Source organism: Diadema setosum, chromosome 18 (genome assembly GCF_964275005.1).
Source record: "Diadema setosum chromosome 18, eeDiaSeto1, whole genome shotgun sequence".
Taxonomy (NCBI): Eukaryota; Metazoa; Echinodermata; class Echinoidea; order Diadematoida; family Diadematidae; genus Diadema; species Diadema setosum.
In genome coordinates this window covers 14,692,779-14,716,061 of record NC_092702.1, presented here as the reverse complement: position 1 = coordinate 14,716,061, position 23,283 = coordinate 14,692,779, and the positions used below count along the sequence as shown (strand labels likewise).

Genomic DNA, 23,283 nt, shown 5'->3' with positions numbered 1-23,283 from the left:
CAATGTGTCTCTGCTCGAGTCCAGCGACCAGCCGATCGCTACAGCTGCCGCGCCTCCTGAACTTCTTTCATTCATGAGGGAAATTAAGGACATGTTTCGCTCCTTCACGAGTCAGGTAAACACAAAACTCGACTCTGTAGTGAACGAAATAGCTTCGCTCAAGAACGACCTTGCAAGCACGAAAAAGACGGTTTCTGACCTGGAAACGGGTCTAACTGATGCTTCTGATCGGCTGTGCACAGTGGAGAGGGATACCCTTCCTCAGCTGCGTATCTACATCGACAACAAAATCGAGGAATTAAATGAAAAACTTACCTTGAGCGAAATACATGACAGAAAACAAAATCTCCTTGTCTATGGCGTACCACCTAAACACAACGAAAACATTCATGAAGTTATCACTGAAGTACTTACCAACTTCCTGAACATCTCCACAACGGAGGCCTCGTCGATACCCATCATCAATGCTCATCGCTTGCCACCAGCTAATCGTGGACCGCAAGACTCTGGACGCCAAGACTCTGGACGCCAGCCACCGGCACTCATCATGAGATTCGCACGCATGACGGATAGAGACAGGCTCTTGAACGCCTACGAGCATCGCCCCCGCCAACGCCGTGACCAAGGCCAGCAACCCCCACCTCCTGGTAGTGACGCGTCTCCAGCCCCGAAGCCCTTCAGCCGAGTTTCCATCCGTACAGGTCTTCCCCCGAAGATGAAGCGCGAGAGAGGGAGACTGGCAGCAATGGCATACAACATCAGGGCCCTGTTGCTAGAAACTTTGCGTTTAAACGCAACTTGCAACTGATTGTCACTGGCCAATCAAAATCATTGTTGCATGCATGTCTTCTTAATAGGGCAGACCCTGAGCCAATCAGAATGGTTGTTTCAAAATTAGCAATTATTTGCAATTGATTGCAACTTTCTTGCAACGGGGCCCAGGAAAAACAATGACCTATCGACCAGGATAAAGGTAGCTGGAACCAAAGTCATCCTCCAAACCAGGAAAAGTGCACGAAATGGAGGGAACGCCGACCGTCGGACTGACTGGAAGGAATAACATGTAAGATTAGTATTATTCGAATTTGTTTTACTCTTTAATATGAATTGATGATATTTCCGCTCCATTCACATTTTTCCTATCTCACGTTGAAATTGATAATTACTTCAAACAGTACAATAAGTGCTACATGTATCTGTATGCTGCTTGTTGCTTTTGGTTTCCCGCCAAAGTAGTTGGTGATTTTGAATGTTTGTTTCAATGACCCGTTCTTTCACTTCTAATCAGTTGCCATGTGGCTTACCCTTAAATTACCCCTAAATTATATAGCAATTACCCTTAAATTACATAGCAAGGTACAATGAAAAGCCACCTTTTTGTTTACACTGAATCACCTTGTATTAGCATTAAATGATATTGCTGTCAGTTACAAAATCGACTGAATCAAGAATTCAATAAATTGCTGTTCAAAGTTTCACTCCAAAACTGTCACTAAAGTCACTGACGTGATACGTAGCATGTCCGTCACATTCCTCCTGAAATCCTTAGGCTGCGTTCACATAGAAGTATACTATTCGGGTATTCGGGCTCGTTTTTCGAGGGCACGCGAATAGCTTGAATCGAAAGATAGGATTTCCTCACACCGGTTCACATAGGAGGGCACTATTCGAAAGTACCGAATAGCTGCGAAAAGTATAGCAAAGTGGGAATCGAACTTGTTCGATTTTCTTGCAGCGTATACCGTCTCTCGTTTATGAAATAATGACACCTTTGGTCTGGATTTGCCCTTTAGCAAAAATAAGCATGTAGACTGACATTCTGATGCAGTTTAGAAATTGTTGATAAGATTTGCTGGGATGTATAAAAGGAGGAAGAAATCCTCACTGCATGGGATGGTGAGTTGACGGTGCGGGTGATGGTGTATTCGGTGCCCGAATAGCGAATAGCGAATAGCGAATACTTCTATGTGAACGCAGCCTTATGCTCAAAGTTATAATTACCCCATGCAAACAAATACCGAGTAGTGTATGTTTGCTTTTTTCTAATCTGCCCATAAGTAATTAAATTTTGTGTTATGTTAAAAATCTACTTTTATGCTATTAAAATCCCTTGTCAATTATGTGACCAGCTAAATTTACGATTTGTATGTACATTTCTGCTGTGTATCTCCCTTGAAGAAGGATACTAAAGGCACTTTGGGGTTTTACAGTATTTTTTCCACATATGTCAAAATTTCGTATAAGTCGTATGTTGTTGTTTTTTCACCTTTTTCACCTCAATATTGCTTTAAATAGCAATTACCTTGAACATCTAGTGGTTGTTTATTATTTTTATAATGCTACCAAAAGTATTAAAAAACCCTGAATTTTGCTCTAATGACCCATTATCATTTTATACTCATTTCGAATCAACTGCCAACTGGCTTTTCACCCAACGTGTTTAGCAAATGATTAAATAGAAATGTACGTACTGTATATCAACTGTCCTTGTAAGGTTCAATTTCATGTTAGTTGAATTTCGGGCTGGTATGATTACTCCTCTTGTGAATTTTCCCCCAAAACGGAAACTAAAGTCATGTATTTGATGTACAGCATTTCTTCTTCTTGTCCCAAATTGCTTACAGAGTGCATAGAACTGGTCCCATACACTCTTCACTGATATCCACCTGTGTGTATTCCTTAGATCGTTTCGTTTGCCCTATTACTCATAATGTGTTAAACATACTCTTGTCAAGACGTTATGGAATCCAAATAGCACTCATTCTTTGTACAGCTTTTCAGGGTCTGTACCCTTCCATTGAAGGTCAAGGTGTTTTTTTTGAAACCCATTCCACTCCCCCACGGGTATTCACACACTATAAGATTCGTCTATTTTATGGCTGTACATGTGTACCCCCAATTTGATTCAACTTTTAATTTTCCAAATACTCATAATGTTTTCAGTTGTATTTGTTTTCACAATGCCATTAATTTTTTTTATCATATGTACTTATTTCAACCCAAACTACAATAAGACCAGAGGGTCATTACGTGTACGCTCTCTTTGTTCATCCCTAAGGCTGCGTTCACATAGAAGTATTCGCTATTCGCTATTCGCTATTCGCTATTCGGTATTCGCTATTCGGGCCCCGAATACACCATCACCCGCACCGTCAACTCACCATCCCATGCAGTGAGGATTTCTTCCTCCTACATCCTAGCAAATCTTATTAATAATTTCTAAACTGCATCAGAATGTCAGTCTACATGCTTATTTTTGCTAAAGGGCAAATCCAGACCAAAATTGTCATTATTTCATAAACGAGAGACGGTATACGCTGCAAGAAAATCGAACAAGTTCGATTCCCACTTTGCTATACTTTTCGCAGCTATTCGGTACTTTCGAATAGTGCCCTCCTATGTGAACCGGTGTGAGGAAATCCTATCGTTTGATTCAAGCTATTCGCGTGCCCTCGAAAAACGAGCCCGAATACCCGAATAGCATACTTCTATGTGAACGCAGCCTAAAAGCTGAATTGTATGAGTGTTTAAACAGCCTTGGCGTTTTACATGCTGATATTTCATCACATGCCTAAGAAATAGTTGTCTATCCCACCTCCGCCCTTTTCCCCCTCCTCATCAAACACTTTTATTCTTCTTCTCTCCTTTTTTTTTATAAACATGAGTGCTTAGAAGTCCACTGTTTTTCCACACCTTGCCAAACAATATAAGTTACACATGCAATCAGTGCGTTTAACTCAGGAGGTGCACGATATACAGTACATCCTTTTCCGAACAATAGACCGGCTTATTCATGCATCCAAAGGTATTTGACGCTTCCCCTGAGACTTTCGAATGATCTGTTGTTGTTTTTGTTCCGTGTCACCTTTTGTAAGTATTATTATTCAGCTCGCATACAGCTGTTGCCCCGTCTGCCCCTGCGAGGGTTATCAGTATAGTACGTACATGTTCACTCATTTCAGCAGTTGTCCGACATGCGTTATGTCAGCAAATTAACTTAAATCTGTTTCATTCGTGCACTGGTATTCACACGTTGCAAGACTTTGCTATTTATTCTATGTACATTGGATTATTATGTACCCCAATTTGGATTCAACTTGTCGTCATCCCAATACTTATAATGTTTTCAGAGGTATTCGTTTTCAAAATGCCCTTGGATTTTTTAATCATGTGTATATGTTTCAACCAGAGCTATAATAAAACCAGAGGGTCATTATGTGTATCCTCTTTTTACTCATTCCTTACACCCCCCCCCCACCAATTGAGGGCAGTCACCTCAGCCACTTACCTTATAACCAGATCAACTAAGTTCAATCTTCATTTTGATCCGTCCTGTATTCCCCTCCCTGTTATGTAACATTGCGCTCTGCTCATGAACTGTATTCACATTTTTCTACTTGTTATATAACATGACGCGTGAACTGTTTTCACGTTTTTTCTATTCTTTTGTAAGACATTGCCCTGTAAAACTTGGCCGAGAATGTCGTTTGTCTGTTCTGGTTGTTCGCAAATTCATTTTCCCTGTCTTTTAAGAGCTGAATTGTATGTGTGTTTAAACAGTCTCAGCGTTTCACATGTTGACTGAACAACTCATGCCTATGATATAATTGTCTGTCCCACCTCCGCCCTCTTCACGCTCCTCATCAAACACTTTGGTTTTTGCTTGTTTGATTGTTTTTTGCTCTTTTTTTTTTGCTCTTTTTTCATAAGTGAGCGCCTAGTATGCGATTGTTTTTCCCCACTTTGTCAAATAATACAAGTTATACATGCAATCGGTACGTTTAACTCCAGGACGGTTGAATCGGGAGCGGAGGTGGGACATACAGTACATCTTTTTCCGAACAATAGACCGGTTTATTTATTTATGCATCCAAATGTACGAATAACGCTTTTCCTGAGACTATGGAATGATCTGTTGTTGTTGTTTCTTATCACCTTTTGTAAGTCTGACATTCAGTTCGCATACAGCTGTTACCCCGTCTGCCCCTGCGAGGGTTATCATTATCATCATTGAGTCTATAGTACGTTCATGTTTACTCATTTCAGCAGTGTTGTCCGACATGCGTAATGTCAGCAAATTAACGTGAAACTGTTCCACTCACGTATTGGTATTCACATAATATAAGACACATTTAATGATATAATAGGTACATGAGTTGTATCCCAATTTGAATTCAACTTGTCGTTATACTCATAATGTTTTCAGTGGTATTCTTTTTCACAATGTCCATAGATTCTTTGAAAATTATATTTGTTTCAACCCGAGCTACAATACGACCAGAGGATCATTAAGTGTAGGTTCTTTTTACCACCCCCCCCCCCCGCCAATCGAGGGCAGTCACCTCAGCTACTTACCAGTCCTTCAAATTAGCTACAATTTCAATCTACATTCTGATCCGACCAGTCCTGTATACCCCTGTGTATATCCCTGTGTATATTATACTCCTCCTTGTTTTGTAACAGTGCACGTGAACTGTTTTCACATTTTTTTTTCTCATTTTTCTGCCTGTCATGTAACATGACGCATTTGTTTTCTCTCTTATTTTGTAAGCCAATGCCGGGTGTAACTTGACGGTCGTTAGCCTGCCTTGGTTGCACGAAAATCCAACCACCCAGTAAAAACTGAATTGTATGTGTGCTTAAACAGCCTTAGCATTTTTCTTGCTGATTTTTTCAACACATGCCTATGAAATACTTGTCTATCCCACCTTCGCCTTCTTCACCCTCCTCATCAAAACACTCTGTTTGTTTTATTATTTTTGCTCCTTTTACACGCGAGTGCGTTTAATTCCACTATTTTTCCCACCTTGTCAATCATTACAAATTAAACTGTAGTTTTTATACACATGCAATCAGTGCGTTGAACACCGGGAGGGTGGAATCGGGAGCGAGGGTGGGATATACAGAATGAATTTACAGATTTTTTTTTTTTCATCCTATAAATCAATAATTTTTTCAGACAATATTCATAACTATTTCCTACAAACAGCAAATCTGTTCAAATTCGGGAACTATTTCTATGTCCGTTTACATGCTTTGTACTGGTCCAGTCAAAGTTCTCCTACAGACTTTGACTGATTGTGTGTACGCTTTCTACCTATATTGTTTATGTAATTTATGTTCTTTTCCTATGCTGTTTATGTATTTTATGTTTTTGTTTATGTTGCCAGAAATCTATCTCTATGTGAATTTGCCTACTCGCTGTACTATCCGTGAACCCGGGGCTGTTAGTGCTTCCCTTGTGCCATTATATTTCATTCCTTTACAAACTCGTCAGTTGACATGCCTTCATATACTTTATGACTCTCCTTATGGCTAATCGACTCAATGCAGCATTTGATTCGCTTGATGATGATGAACTCTTTGATTTGTTTAGACGCTTCCCTTCGGAACTAAGTCGTAATAAGTTACATTCGTCTGCTTTTTTTTTTGATAATTTTATTGCCAACAATGTTAACGCATCTTCAAAAGATTTATATAATGCTTTTGATTTTGAACATGACTTAACTCAAACTCCTAAGTATGTCACTGTTGATCAATTCAAAGATTTTACAAAGAGTTTTTCACAATGCACTTTTTCTATGTTACATCTGAATATAAGGAGTATTAATAAACATTTTGATGAATTACAGATATTGATAGATAACCAAAATAAATATCAAATTTCAGTAATAGGTTTATCTGAAACATGGTTATCATCTGATGATAATTTGCCGTATGCATTAAATGGTTATGATTTTATTGTTAATAACAGAGTGAACAGGACGGGTGGCGGAGTTGCGTTATATTTATCTCAAAAATTTGAATATGGTGTTTGTGATGAATTCAATATCATGAATGATATTTTAGAGTCCCTGTTTGTGGATATAATCATTCCGCAAAGTAAAAATATTATGATTGGTATTGTTTATAGACCCCCAAGTTCAAGTCCTAAAGATTTTCTGGATTGTATATCAAACTTATTAAAAAAAAAACATTTTATTAATAAAAATATTTTCATAATGGGTGATTTTAACATTGATTTGAATAAGAATGATGATAATAATTATATCTCAAGAATTTCTTGAAATGTTTTTGTCAGCTTCTTTTTTGCCATTAATTTCGAAGCCAACTCGTGTTACAAATCATTCCGCCACCCTCCTTGATAATATTTTTTACTAATTCCGTGCAGATTTTAAATTCTTCCATAATTTTATCTGATATTGCTGATCATTTCCCCATTATAGCATGCTTTGACTTTAAACATTGTGTTGATAAGTTTCATTCTTTTTCATCTAGACGTAGAGCTACACCAGAAAATTTGGCTAGTCTTGGTGCTAACCTAGACAGGGCTGATTGGTCTAGTGTTTATGATAATGATGATATAAATGTATCGTTTGAGAATTTTTCAGGGATAATTGATATACATTTAGATGAATCTATTCCCAGATTAAAAGAAAAGTCAGTTAATTATAAAACTTCCTCCAAATTACCATGGATTACAAAATCTCTTCTTCGTTCAATAAATAGGAAAAAATAGGTTATATTATAAATTCAAAATGAAAAAAACTGAGAAGTTAAAAAATAAATACACTTCGTATAAAAAATATTTTAACGAAGATTATACGGTTGGAAAAGAGAAAATATTATATGATTCAGTTAGAAAAACATAAATATGATATGAAAAAGACATGGAAGGTGTTGAAGCAGGCTATGAATATATCAAAAAAGAAATCAGAAATTATAAAAATAAGACATGATAATAAAGTTTTGAAGATCCTAATGATATAGTCAATATTTTTAACTCTTATTTTTCAATGATTGGAGAGAATTTGGCAGAAAAAATACCGCAGTCAAATATACATTTTTTCTGAATTTTTAGGTCAATCCAATTCCAGTTCTATTTTTTTGTTCCAATAAGAAAATATGAAATAATAGATATTGTTACCGCAATGAATAACAAGCGAAGTGCCGGTTATGACGATATCAGTAATTTTATTTTAAAGGGGATTATATCTTCAATTGCTGACCCACTTTCATATATTTTCAATAAATCCTTATCAAGTGGTGTTTTTCCTGATTTTATGAAAATAGCTAAGGTTTTCCCTTTATCTGAAAAAGGAGATGATTCTGATATATGTAATTATAGACCTATTTCTTTGCTTTCATCTTTATCTAAAATATTGGAAAAATTGATATTTACAAGAACAATTAATTTTTTGAATTTGCATAATGTTTTTACAAATTCTCAATTTGGGTTCCGTCAGAAACATAGCACCATTCATGCTCTTTTAAAGTTTATTGACCACGCTGCGCACACTATTGATAATCATTCTCATCTTATTGGTATCTTCCTGGACTTCTCCTAGGCCTTCGATGCAATTAATCATGAAATATTACTTTATAAACTGTCTCATTATGGAATACGCGGGAAGGCCTTGGAGTGGTTCAGGAGTTACCTACAAAACCGACAACAATATGTATCCCTGAACGAGTACAGCTCGAGTTTAGAATTCATTAAATGCGGCGTCCCACGGGGTAGTTTATTAGGACCCTTACTTTTTATCATTTATATCAATGACTTTTGCAGATCATCTGACATACTCTCATTTATACTTTTTGCTGACGATTCAAATATTTTCGTTTCTCACCAAAATCCAGATACTCTTGTACGCATAGTTAATTCCGAATTGAAAAAAGTAACTCAGTGGATAAGAGCTAATAAATTATCTCTTAATCTTCAGAAAACTAAGTATATGCTTTTTAGTAATTCTTTAGAAGATTTAGACACAGGTATTGTTTTTGATGACACTTTGTTAGAACGAGTTTCTCATATAAAATTCCTTGGTATCACAGTGGATGATAAACTTTCGTGGAGGCCGCATATTACTAACATTAGTACAATAATTTCACGCAATATTGGTATTATTAATAGACTCAAGTTTCATATTCCATTGTCCTCTTTGTTGACCTTGTATTTTTCTCTAATTTTACCTTATCTTAATTACGGACTCCTAGCGTGGGGTAGTGCCCATCAAAACTTACTAGATAAATTACTTTTGTTACAAAAAAAAAGGTTATTCGTATTATTTGTGGCGTCCCGCCACGTTCCCATACAGAGCCATTATTTATTAAACATGAGATTTTGAAAATTAAAGATTTGTATTTTTTTCAACTTGGTCAGTTTATGTTTAATTACAATGTAAATGCAATTCCCAGTATTTTTCATTCAATGTTCCCACGGAACCAGTCTTCTCATGATTATCCCACTAGACAATCTAATGAGTTTCATTTACCCCTCCTGAGAACTTTATTGGCTCAGAATACATTTATATACACTGGTCCTAGATTTTGGAACTCACTGAGCTGTGAAATAAAAAATTCCCCATCTTTGTATTCTTTTAAGCGCAAGTTGAAACTTTTTTTTTTTATTAAATCCTCCCTGATATGTTTTTTTTTTCCATTAACAGCTATAGTTTTTGTTAACCTCAGGGTTCATCATCCACCCACCAATCATTCAAACACTGAATCTATTATTACGTAAAGAAGTAGCCATTACAATCCTTGCTCAGCTGCATGCAGCACCAACTCTATGAAGCACATTCTCTACCATCCTCTGCTCCATTTCCCTTGTTCAGCGTGTAGGTATTCTCTCATTCTCTCTTTTTTTCTTTCTTTCTTTTCATACTTATCATCTATTCTGGCAAGTTGTGTCATGTTGTTATGTTTCTTCTGTTTTGTCCCGTCCTGTCGTATATCACATTCGTCACAAGTGTTTGTAAATAAGTAATTCATAGGTTTTATGAGTGGTTCACAATCTACAAGCTTTGCTTTTTAGTGGACCTCTCTATTCTTTCTTCCTTTTTTTTTTCAACTGAAGCATGACTTTGTATTATTTTTTTTTTTTTGCCAGTATGCGCTCCTATGTTTATTGATACCATTTATTAATTAAGACAAATGTTCTTTGTTTATGATGTAAAACCTGATCTATCTTGTGTTATGTTTTTGTTGAAAAAGAAAAAAGAAGAATGAAATAAATGAATTGAATCGAAAAAAAAAAAAAAAACTGGCCTGTCACTGCACAGCTGCATTGCGCAATTCGACCCGAGGAGAAGAGGTCATATGAGGCGTGCATTGTTCGTAACTGCAGTACAATACAAAAGCCGTTTCAAAACTGCTTTGCGTTTATCAGCTTCAAAAGGCTTTTACAAACAGGTTTCTGAAAACCTGTTTAGGAAACCTGTTTGGAAAGCCACAAATTTGCGGCTTTCGAAAAGGCTTTCTGAAAGGGCTTTCAAAACAGCTTTGCGTTTATCAACTCGTAAAAATTCCTCGAAAGCTGTTTGGAAAACCTGTTTCTGCCGAGAAAAGGAGAGTTGATAAACGCACCCTTTCGAAAAGGCTTTCCGAAAGGGCTTTCAAAACAGCTTTGCGTTTATCAACTCGTAAAAATTCCTTGAAAGCTGTTTGGAAAACCTGTTTCTGCCGAGAAAAAGTTGATAAACGCACCCTTAGTTTGCCATCCAAAACTGGATGTAAGCTTACCAAGGATAACGACATGTCATGGCAGCCTTCTGTTCAGATTAATTATAATTACAGGAAGATTGTTTCAAGCAGTCATCGGCGATAGATGATCAAATTGCAAAGGTGCCCGAAGGTGACGATGAGTTCACAGTCGTAGCTTGGGGTAGACATAAGCGCTGACAAGCGTGTGTGCGTGTGCGTGTGTGTGTGTGTGTGTGTGTGTGACTATGTTTATGTGTCACGGGGGATGGACAAGACCAACACCTGGTGGGATCGTAACCTATATAGTCCATGGGCCAAGACCCGAAAAATGGGTTGTTGGTACCATCTGAGGTGGCACAACCTTTTTGGTGTCATTTTGTTTGTCGGGCATAGATATGCTTATCAAGCTATGATAGCATTTCCAAATGAGTAGCTTAGTCATAATAAATGAATTTTTAACCAATTTGGTCTCGTATTTATATCCCCATACTTCTGAATCGAAACTAAACCGCTATACAAAGAAGAGCACTGCCTTCTGTATGTCCACAGGTGTTCTGTTGTAAGCGCGGTGCGCTTAGTCTTTATTCAAGGCAGCGAAGGGAATATCCAAAGAGTTATGATGTCCACAGCTGTCACGCGGTGCGCTTAGTTCTTTATCTAGACCAATCTACCGTTATCATATCTAAAGTTCCTCATAAAAGGGATTATATATACTGTTTTTATACTACCCTATCAACAAATACATCAGTTTTAAACAAAAATCACTCTGTTCATTTACAATATCATTCATTATAATGTATCGTAGTGTACCGGTACATTGTTTTTGCATTATCTTATATTGTCGGAGGGAAATAAAGCGACATTGGCGTGGTATCAGCGTTTTCACCGTAGCGTTTTCACCGGAAAATGATAAATGATTGAAAAATACGGTAAAATTCACGAGGAATTGCTTTTTTTGTTGTTGTTTTTAGATCAAAGGATATACACTGTATCATACGCTTTGGATATTCCCTTCGCCGTCTAGAATAAAGACTAAGCGCTGTGGACATCATAACCTTTGGATATTCCCTTCGCTGCCTTGAATAAAGACTAAGCGCACCGCGTTTACAACAGAACACCTGTGAACATGCATGTAGAGCTGCATTTTACAGCTCTATGGAACATACAGAAGACAGTGCTCTTCTTTGTATGGCGGTTAGTTTCGATTCAGAAGTATAGGGATATAACAACGAGACCAAATTGGTTAAAAATTCATTTACTATGACTAAGCTACTCATTTGGAAATGCTATCATAGCTTGATAAGCATATCTATGCCCGACAAACAAAATGACACCAAAAAGGTTTTGCCACCTCAGATGGTACCAATATCTGGCCTGGCCCATGGACTAATAGGGAACATGAATGAGACTGTAATGTCAAACCAGCCATCTACATTTCAGAGAAGAGGAGGGCCAAGGGTTTGATGGAATGCCATGATGGCTGAGAGGTATACAATGTTTGTCCTCTAGGGTTCTGAGAGAGATAGAGGCATCTCACACTAGTGTAGGAAAATGTTCGCTCTCATATTTTTGTGAATTGTTCAAAAAGTGAGACTGCCCCCCCCCCCTTCAGACGAGAGAGTTCTTGCGCGGTTATAGGATGTTTTTCCCGTCTGAATGCCCTCAATACATCGTTTCAATATAGCACAGATTTCAAAGCAACGTTGTGTATGAGTATGCTATATCCATATGACTTTTCTACGCCTCCGCCATTAGTGTCGCCGGAGGCATTATGTTTTCGGGTTGTCCGTCCGTCCGTCCGTCCGTCCGTCCGTCCGTCCTTCCGTCCTTCCGTCGATTCTTCCGTCCGTAATCAATAATATTTTGTGAACAGCGTAACTAAAATAACGTTTGAGGTATCCTAATGAAACTTGGCATGTATATGTATGAGTGGGCGAAGTTGTGCCTATCAACTTTTGGGTGCACACACTCAAGGTCAAAGGGCAAAATGTCAATGCCAAATGCTCAAAATTTCATTATTTTCCCCACACCTATGTAATGCCTGAAGGTATTTTCCTATACATGCACTACCAAATGAAGATTCTCCAAAGGTCAGGGGGTCAGAGATATATAAGGTCAACTCCTCAAAATTTCACTATTTCCCCTCATATTTATGCAATGCCTGCAGCATATTTGTTGAAACTCAATATACATGACCATTACCCAACAGAGATTCTCTGGAAAATTTGTTGCCAAAAGGTCAAAGCTCAAGTGAAAGTGCTAAATTTCACTTCTTCCTCCATATCTCGCAAGTGACTCAAGGTATCATCATGAAACTATATCATGCATGCACGTTCTACTTGACAGTCATTCTCGTGGGAATTCTAGGACCATAGGGGCAAAGGTTAAGAGTGAAAGGCCAGATTAAAATGCTATTGATTTACTATTTGATACTGAAATTACACTTTTTTTTTCTCCCTACCTTGACAATTACTCAATGCAAAAATTTATACTAGGGTCGAAAGTCAGTAAAAATCCTCAAAATACCTGCAGTCGGAGACGATATAGCCATTCATCCAATTAAATCTATTTCAAGGAAAGTGAGCATTCAACACATTTGTGACAAACCTGTCCTTTTGATATTTTACCAGTTATGTGAAACTGTCATCACACACTGTCAAGACGTACTATAGACCTATTAGGAGAACAATGGATTAAGGCGGAGGCATACCAGTCGCCATAGCGACATTTCTAGTTGATTTTTTATTTTCCTCTTGGCATTGATACCTAATTATGTTGAAAAACGTCATGCGTGACTGAGCAAATGAACTTTAAAGACAACAATGACAAATTGCACTTTTTCCAAGTTTGCGTGTTATTGTGAAGGAACAATGCATGTCTGACTGCATGGATGAGATCTGTATGAAAGTGGTCAAATCATCGGGCCAGGCTGCACGACTGCAAATTCGTGTTTTACGGTTTCTTCTGACGTTTTATGGTTCATATAACCTTCAACATGGCCACGTTGTCGACAACTTGGTCCTTCCCATTAAGTCGAAATCAATATCTATTTCACTCTCTTCATATTTTAAAACACAGTTTGTCACCCGGAGCTACATGCTGAATATGAACAGAGAAAAATGGACTGTGTGGGTTGGCCTCTGTGAGGGCGACAAACGGCCGTTTTAAAGGTTATGAACGGTAAAATGTTAGGAGCAAGCGCGCCGGAACACTTCTGGTTTTGGGGGGGCAAAATCTCGACGGGGGCACATTATGTGACGATGTGAGATCCTCGGCGCGGGAGCGAAGCGAGCGAGCGGGGGGGGGGGGGGGGTGGAAAGGGGATACCCCCTCCTACACACACACACACACAAACACTGTAGGGAGCTTTTGTAAAACAGAGTCGCGTTTATAGACCATTTAAAATAAAAAAAAATTAAGGAATTAAACATAGTACAAAATAATCAGTGCGAAGGATTATGATTATTACATACGGGAGTACATAATAATGTGATGGTGTGAGATCCTCGGCGAGGGAGCGAAGCGACCGAGAGGGGGAGGGTGTGGGAGGGGGAAAACCCCCTCCCACGGTAGGGACTTTTTGTAAAAACAGAGTATAAAAGTCACGTTTATAGAGCATTTAAAAGCAAATTTCTAGGGAATTAACATATTGAAAAAATCAGTTGGAAGGACTATGATCATAACATATGGGAGTACATAATAATGTGATGGTGTGAGATTCTCGGTGAGGGAGCGAAGCGACCGAGCGGGGGGAGGGTGTGGGAGGGGGATACCCCCTCCCGCGGTAGGGACTTTTTGTAAAAACAGAGTATAAAAGTCGCTTTTATAGAGCATTTTGAATTAAATTTCTGAGGAATTAAACATAGTAAAAGGAATCACTGCGAAGGACTATGATAATAACTTATGAAAACTTTTCATTTTACTATAAGTACGGGCAGAACGAGCGAGCCACTTTCACTTTGCCATTTATCTGAAATGTACTCATTAAAAGCTTGAACGTGATCGCATCGTTCGAACAATAAAAAATATTCTTATACTGCTGGAAAGCAAAGAAGAAAATGAAAAATGTAAGATTTACTTAAGGTATGTTTCAGCGGGCACACTCGAGGACACGAGGCTACCATCTATACACTTTACTCATAATTAAGTTACTATTAGTGTATAGATACAATAATGTATGTTGTTAGTGTATTATAATTTTCGCCCCGTTAGGGGCGAAAATTTTGCATTTTCAGTCATGAAATTACAACATTTAGACAAGAAATATGCCTTTATTGTTCATTTTGGTCTTTAAATAAGTGATTAATTATTTGTTACAGGGGGCACTTTGGGGGGGCAAAAACTCGTTTTGCCCCCCCAACATTTTGTTTGGGGGGGCAAGTGCCACCCCTGCCCCCCCGCTTCCGGCGCCCTTGGTTAGGAGAAAACCTAAACACAAACCCTGAACACAAATCCTAAACACAAACCTGCATTCGTACAGGCTGGCCTATTTGGCAACTTTCATTGACAGATCTCATCCATGCAGTGAGACATGCATTGGGCCGAATGCATAAAACAACCAATTGCTTGTAAGCAATGTTATTGCTTTAAGCAAAAGCACAAGCTCGTCTAGCAAAAGGTCTAGCTCAAGCAATTGCTTAAATCCATATGCACAACCTTTTGCTGGTGCTTATGCCTTTTGCTTGTCCCGCACAAGCAATTGCTTGCGTTTTCAACAAATGGGACGTCACGCCTGTGCGAACAAAAGAACAAAGGCGAGTGTGGCAGCAGGTATTTGAAAGGGCATGTGTGCGCGGAATCATTTCCTGACATAGCAGAAGAGCTATGAAGCGACACTCATAAATGCACACACAGTCGCACACACAACTACACATACACACGCATTACTGGCTGATTCCCATCACTGCTTGCAGTTGCCCGGATCTGCCAGATCGCACGTGGAGATAGGTCTCCTTGCTCTCCACCGAAGTCAGACATCCTACATGTTTTTCATGACATTTTGCATGCTAACCACTGGACATTCCCGTTGTTGAAATGAAAAATTTCTTACTCTACTTATGAGTAATTTCTTGTAGATTTATACCACTCCTTCACAAGTGTGGCCTTTCTTTCATGAATATGAAAATCATACTTAAAAGGGAACGTTCCAGATAAGCAAAAGCTCAAGCTCATTTTACAGAGCTTGGAAAAGCGTAAGCAATTGCTAGTATACAAATGATGCACAGGATAGAGTGCGTTAGTGGAGATGTAGCGCACTCGAGGGTATTTACGATTGTGAAACATGCACGAGGCGAAGCCGAGTGCATGTTGCACTACATTGTAAATACCCGAGAGTGAGCTACATCTCCACTAACGCCACGAAATAATCCTGTGCATCATTTGTTTTATAAAATGGGTCGAAAACTAGCAGCATTTTTCACGTACCTTTGTAGGTCAAGATGTCCGAAGATGTTCGTCCCGAACATTTAAGCACGTCGCACTCGGAAATCCCGCACATATAAGTACTGTACGTATAAGAGTATACGTACGCCACACATGTTACGCACAAGAAAGGCCGGGCGGCCGGTGTAGCGGCAGATAGCGTTCCGCGGCGTTTTTTGTTCTAAAACAGTATCCGCCGGCAGTTATCGTTTCAATCGGCAGTTATCGTTCCGACATGGGCTGAAATCTGCCGCGATTAGTTACGGCAGATACTGTACAGCGGCGGATTTTGTACGTACAGGCTACTACGTTGTAATAGCGTTGCTTAACCTGCCGCGTGCACGTGATCTTCGTCAGGGACTGTCAAAAGAGTTCCGCGCTGCGCGGATTAGGTTCCAAGTGGCTACTGTATTGCTACCAATAGTTGCGCGAGCTTTACGGCAGCCATTTTAGTAAGCAAAATGCTGCATCAAAATTATTACGTGCACATGAAAGTGAGTCCAGTTGTTAATCCTCAGTTCCACTATGAAGGGTTGTAAGATTTGTAAGATGTTATTAAACTCTGCCGACGCCCGATCGGGAGTATGACAGTCTCAACAAAAACATTTACAATAATGAATAAGTGTATATTAATGAGCATAATATGAATATCTCCTAAAAATGAAGATATAATAAAAAAAAAAATCCCTGGAGCTATAACAATTGCTGTAATTAGCAAAATTACATTGTAAACGCATTGGTTGTTTAACCACGCTGCCGCTCACCAGTGTGATAACTGTTGTATTATTATCATTAAAAAATAAAAGGAATACTCTCATCCCCGATTTAAAGACTACAACATTTATTGTAGTGAATCTCACTTTTGTTTATTGCACCTTTTATCGCCACACTAAGCAATCTATCCATTTGATATAAGCTAGAAGGTTAGATGAAATATTCTGTTGGTATAATGTACAGCGACTGTCTTTTTCTAGTAAAGAAAGAGCACACAAATGAATAATGGAACTCTACTCTACTCTTCATTAAATCTTCATTCACTAAACTCCAGAAATCGATTGTTAGTGAAAAGGGTAACCTATTAGACGTGCATTTGAATTTTACACATTGTAGTTGCATCGATTAGTATATGACTTAAAAACTGGAATTACGTCTCAAATGCCAAGTGATTTTTAATTAATTCAATTCAATTCAATTCAATTCAATTCAATTTATTTTCATATTTCTCAATGAAGAATGTACATCACTAATAAAAACATAGTGAATCATAAAATCGGGCTTTGAAGCACAGTAAATTAATGTAAGCATGTAAAACATAGCGGTCAATCATTGTGCGTTTGGTTCTATGACGTATAACGCTATAAGAAATATGATGGAACCTACACGTAGATCCCAAATTCTCAACGGTGTAAAGCCTGGAGCACGGATGCAACGTAGGACCAAAATAAAGAAAAACAAAAATGAAAGGCAAAAATACATGGGACACTAACAGAATCTTGTCAATACAAATCATCTTATAATTCGAACAAAGACGATTTGAACATGTTGCTGCATGCCAATCTTGTTCTCATGTATCCTTTAAAAGAAAATTCAAAGCTGCTTTCCCTAGTATGTTAAGGCATATTTAACTCATCCATCATTTTGACGTGAACTACATATTTTGATCTTTGTGCATATCAAAAATAAAACCACGATAAATCAATAAAATGTGTTGCCCTCCTGACCTTTCACAATTCTGAGCCAATATCCTGTCATTTACATCTGACAACTGTTAAAAGCTAATGAAATCCTTGCGTCTGATTGGCTGATAGCAAATTTGTCGGTGAAAACTCCGACGAACTCGTTGATGAAATGCCCCCCCCCCCCCCGGAGTACATTTATAATCCTCTATTAAACGTGTCAGTGAAAATTTTCAAATTTAGCAATATCTTCATAGCCTTATACTTCACACCCGTATATCAGTATCACGTGTATGAAGCTCCATCGCTCTACCATGGAGGTACAATCATCATTGCCCAAACCGCGGAAGAGAACTCTTACTTCCAGAAAACAGATCGCGGTTGGTGCAGACAGCTACAGTGCCAAATGATTTGTACACGCGTACACACACACACACACACACACACACAGGGATACGGCGCAGAACTAGACGTATTCGACGAAAATCGAGGCTTTTCCTGCTTGCGTAATGAATATTTATAAGATAATTTCTCGCATGGCTACGAAAAAAAAAAAAAGATACGTGCGGACCAGAGCTAGCTGCTCCACATCAACCACGGAATACCGGTCTGGAGTGTAAGTGGAGGCAGCGAAACAGCAGCAGCGAGGGGCGGAAGCAGCAAATATAGAGGTATTGTACGTGAAACTCGAAATGGAAGCAGCGAACAAGCAGGGGCGCATTGGCAGAAGCAGCGAAAAGAAGAAACCACAGTGAGAAGCAACGATATTAACGATACCTGCGCTTCAGAACAGTATCCGCCAGTGTCAGGACACGATCTGCCGGCGGATACTGTTTTAGAACAAAAAACGCCGCGGAACGCTATCTGCCGCTACACCGGCAGCCCGAACTAGAAGTTGTACAGGATTGACAGCGCGTATGCATGCAATTCAAAGGAGCCGCCGTGCGCACAGATGATCGGCAATAGGATAACACGCAGTGCAATGGGACTAAAATAACCAACGCACACGTCACTCATTTCAGCGCTTCCTATTGGCCACATTCTTGAACCCATTTTATAATACCAGTCAGCTACACTAATGTAGCACTCGCTCAAGAGTCAAGATGTCCGTAGATGTTCGTCTCAAACATTTACGTACGTCGCATTCGGAAATCCCGCACATATAAGTACTGTACGTAAAAGAGTATACGTACGCCACACATGTTATACACACAAGAAAGGCCGGCCGGAAGCCCGAACTAGAAGTTGTTTACAGGATTGACAGCGCGTATAGTAGCGCGCGACGCACTTGTAACAACTGATTGAGTGTGCACTGCTAGTGTAAACATTGTGACGTCAGGTCGTGCATGTTAGTGAGAAATTAATGCACGCACACGTGACTCATTTCAGCGCTTCCAATTGAGTGTGCACTGCTAGTGTAAACATTGTGACGTCAGGTCGTGCATGTTAGTGAGAAATTAATGCACGCACACGTGACTCATTTCAGCGCTTCCAATTGGCTTTCCATTCTTGAACCATTTTATAACAAGAACCAGTAAAAGGTATGTTTTATGCATACGTTATTAAGCAAATGATTGGTCTCTAAAGCAATTGCTTGCGGGCAGCAAGCAATTGCTTGTGCTTGCTAGCAAAAGCTTCTGCTCACAAGCAATTGCTTGTTTTTATGCATACGGATTCGAGTAAAAGGCTAGCACAAGCAATTGCTAGCGTTTATGCATCCGGCCCAAATGTTCCTTTATGATAACGTGTAAACTTGGAAAAAGTGCAATTTGTCACTGTTGTCTTTAAAGTTCATGAGCTCAGTCATGCATGACAATTGTCAACACAATTAGGTATCAACGGAAAGAAGAAGAGTCCCCTTTCCTCACAACCAACATTTTGCTCTTCATAGCTGATAATTAAGAAATGGTAGCGTAGCTAGCCCTCCAAAGTTGGATTACCTTTTTTTTTATACGCCCTGTATATATTTGATGACTCTTTCTGTTTTCCCGATAAGCGAAATCATCTTGAATCTCATTTGATTTGGTATTTTGGGTATAACTACTTTTTGTTGTATTTTTCGTACTTTCAAGCACAAATTGATCTATTAATGCTATACATTCGAGAATATGGACTTTCGGGATATGTGTTTTGGATTTCTTGTTCTTTGATAATATGCTCAGAAGATTTCCAGATTTTCTTATACTTTATGGGGAGGGGAGAGAGAGAGAGAGAAAGTGATGAGTGAAAATATGTAATTCTAGTACTCTACAGAAAGGGAAAATATCTAAGCTTGGCGGTTGTTGCCTTTGTTTTAAAGCACACGAAATCCAAATTCTTCGTTATATTTCTTTGAATTATTTTGAGGAAACTGTTTTAGCAGGGTATAGGATAAAGGCCCTGTCACACCTTTCCGGGCAAGCCTTGCGAGTGACTTGCGGGGAACAATTTTTGCTACCCGGAGGTCCCCGCAGATGGCCCGACAACGACAGTACCTAGCACGTATCTCGCCCGTAGTTGTCCGGAGGTGCGCGCGCAAGTCCTATTTACCCGTAGCTAAGTTTAAAGGCCGTGTCACACCAGCCTTGCGTGCGACTTGCAAAGAACAATTTTGACTACCCGGAGGTCCCCGTAGATATCCGCACATGACAGTACCTAGCATGTATCTCAAAAGTAGTCGCCCGGAGGTGCGCACGCATATTTTTTTACCCGCAACCGTGTTTAGGCCCTGTCAAACCTTTCCGGGCAAGCTACTCGGGCTTGTTACGTGTAGGGATTTTCTAGCATACCGGACATTCCTGAGTCAGCGCATGTGTCTTACTTGCTGGACGCGTTATACTTGCGAGTATACTGTGTGACCTTTGTACCAGTCGCGTGGGGGCTGACAACTTAGTGAAGGAATTCCTCTAATGGAATGGCTGAAATCTCACAGAATTTCATTATCTTGGCTGCATACGGGACTGCGAAGTACCTGCGTGGGAATTGCCTGGGAAGTACTGCCGCTAAGGGTCTCGTACTGGCGTTCTGCGTGGACCTCTACAGGCATTCCCGCGACTCACCCGGAAAAAGTTTTTGTCATGCTCAAAACTTGGCTGCGGTTAAATCGGACTTGCGTGAGCACCTCCGGGCAACTACGCGCTAGATACTGTCAGGTGCGGACCAACTGCGGAGAGCTCCTTGGAGTAAATTTGTTTCCCCGCAAGTCAAGCCGCAGAAGTTCCCCCGTACGGTATGACAAGGCATGAATGAAAATTGCAAACATTCTTGTTCGCCCGCTGAAAATCTTCTACGTGCTGGAAACTACCTCCTCGCCACAAGCCCGCGTTATGGTGTGACACGGCTTTAAGCTCCGCCACACGTTTCTGGGCAAGCTACGCGGGCTTGTTGCGTGTTGGTGGTTTTCCAGCATGCACGACAATTTCTGCGGCCGGTCAGGGATTTGGAGAGTTTCGCATTTGAAGAGGGCCAGTAACTATAACACTCAGCATGTACGCATTTTGCTCGTATACCTCGCTCTACGCCCGCAGAACTGACCAGCTACAAAGATGTAGTGTATCATTATGTTGATTATCTTCTATCTCCATTATTTTCTTTTCGTTTCTTTAGATGTGTGTATAGATGGAGATTATACATTTTAGTACGGCCGGAATATTTCTGACTGCAGAAAATGATACCATTCTATTTTAAATCATGTAGATATGTACACATAGATATAGATTTACTGAACATCCTTATCTTATTGACGAGTTTGTCCCGGTGAAAGAGCATGAACTGTTTCATTATGAAAGCGAATAGTAAATTGTATACAAGTGCTCTCACAGATTCGGAAAATGTGCTTACCATAGGCAGGGTGGGGAATGGTTGGAAAACACTAACGAAAAATAAATGAAAACAAAAATACGTTTCGAGTTTCTACCAGAACACGAGTCTGCAAAATCCAAGCGGCAGTCATTTTTTTTTTTCATATGAAACAACACATTCAGATCACATTTACTATGATTTTTTATATTCTGGGATTTATCAGGCCTATAATACTAAAGGACTCACTTTTTTAAGACACGTCAAAAGGGGCAGTGAGTGCTTCACTCGACTACCGATGTTCCGTCCAGGGCTCCGGAGTAGCGCAAGGGGGTATGTGGATGAACAGCACACCAGCAGGGTTCTGAGAAGACAATGCCTTGCGCTTGTTGCAGCCAGCACTTTAAGTATTGCTTGCGAACTCTGGGGTCACACCCACTCGGTATTCCAGACTTCCAGTGACTTCCAGACCTGAATATTTAGACATCAAAATGACTGGCTAGGGATCATCTCCAAATTTGCAAGAATCTAGGCTATCGATAAGACGAAGAAGAATAAACATTATTCAGTAGGACCTTCATTTCTATATAAACTAGCTGAACTGTAATTATTTGTCTTTCCAGCTGTTCAGTATTACGACAAAAGTTGAAAAAAAAAGATAAGAAAAGGAGCGAGATAAAGATATCACTCTTTTAGCTGATCTCTGAAGGATTGAATATGTTGACTAACAGTCAATTAAATTGATTGCATATTCCATTCTTATTTGCGATCATTGTTGGGAACTTGATATGAAAACAGGGCAGACCCAGGAATTCCGTATAAAAGGGGGGGGGTGGGGCGTAGGGAAAAATGTTTCTGGTGCCAATTTCGGGTTTTATCAGCTGACAAGCAGACAAAAAGACATCAACAGGTATTTTCTCGTACCACTTCCGGGGTTAATCGGCTGACACCTAAGAAAAAAAAAGAGTTCAGCGCATCCTTTCATTTTTTTCTTCTTATTTCTGTTATCAAAAAAGAAAAGATTAAACAGGGACTCGCATGGATCTGCCAAATTATGTTATTCAGGAGTGAGATGACGCCGTTTTAGTTTCAGTTTCGAACGAACTTAGATGTCTGTTCTTATCCTACAAGAGTGCTACAGCTGCACTAAGCATTCAACGTTGTCAACAACTCTCAAAAGGGGATACTGGGTAATTAGTGTAGTATCTGATCAGTGGGAATCAGTGGGAATTCTGGGGGATGATTGTTCCGATCCTTGTGGGATTCATTTAAGAGTACATTATATTATCATATTATTATAATTAGATTGATTAATTATTATTATCATAAATTATGATAATATTATACAAATAATGAATGTATATGAGTGCAATGGACAGTATATTTCATGAGGTGACAGATGAAATGATCCATTCAACGAGGCGTATATTTCATCTTTCACCGAATGAAATATTCTGTCCATCGCAAGAATGAAAAACATTTATTATTTGTTTTATATAACGCCTAAAATAGATCCTTGTCATCTGATGTTTTATTAATTTAGAAACAAGAGAAAATCTGAGATCGCGAGAGTGCTCACTGAGCGCTTTGAATACTTATAGCGCGCTGTCGCATACACACACTGCAAACGCAAGCGCGTTTAACACGCGCAGTGTGCCGGGCTCTCTGCGAGCGTGCAATGGAGCAAATCGTATGGATCCAAAATTGCACTGTAAATGGAGCCACAATTGGCATCATAGTGAAATGGACCGAATGGTCAATGTCAAACAACCAATCAAATGGCAAGGATCTCTTCAGGAGATATATAAAATGTACTCTTAAATGAATCTCACAGGGATTGGAACAATCATCCCCCAGCATTCCCACTGATTCCCACTGATCAGTTACTAGCCACCCCTTTTAAATGGATCAGTCACCATCATAA

The 23,283-nt window shown here is 39.4% G+C and overlaps 1 protein-coding gene across 2 annotated transcripts in view; it reads right to left on the bottom strand.

Annotated features, from left to right (window-relative positions):
* LOC140242123 (uncharacterized) overlaps positions 1-21,748 on the bottom strand; it is a 40,148-nt gene extending 18,400 nt beyond the window's left edge. The window contains exon 1 of one of the 2 annotated variants that reach the window (XM_072321888.1): positions 21,609-21,748. The gene's annotated coding sequence lies outside the window, so the exon portion shown is untranslated. Of the gene's footprint in view, positions 1-414; positions 431-21,608 lie in introns of those variants that run through there. The other variant, XM_072321890.1, reaches the window with a different exon arrangement.
* Between the last annotated feature and the right edge of the window lie 1,535 nt (positions 21,749-23,283).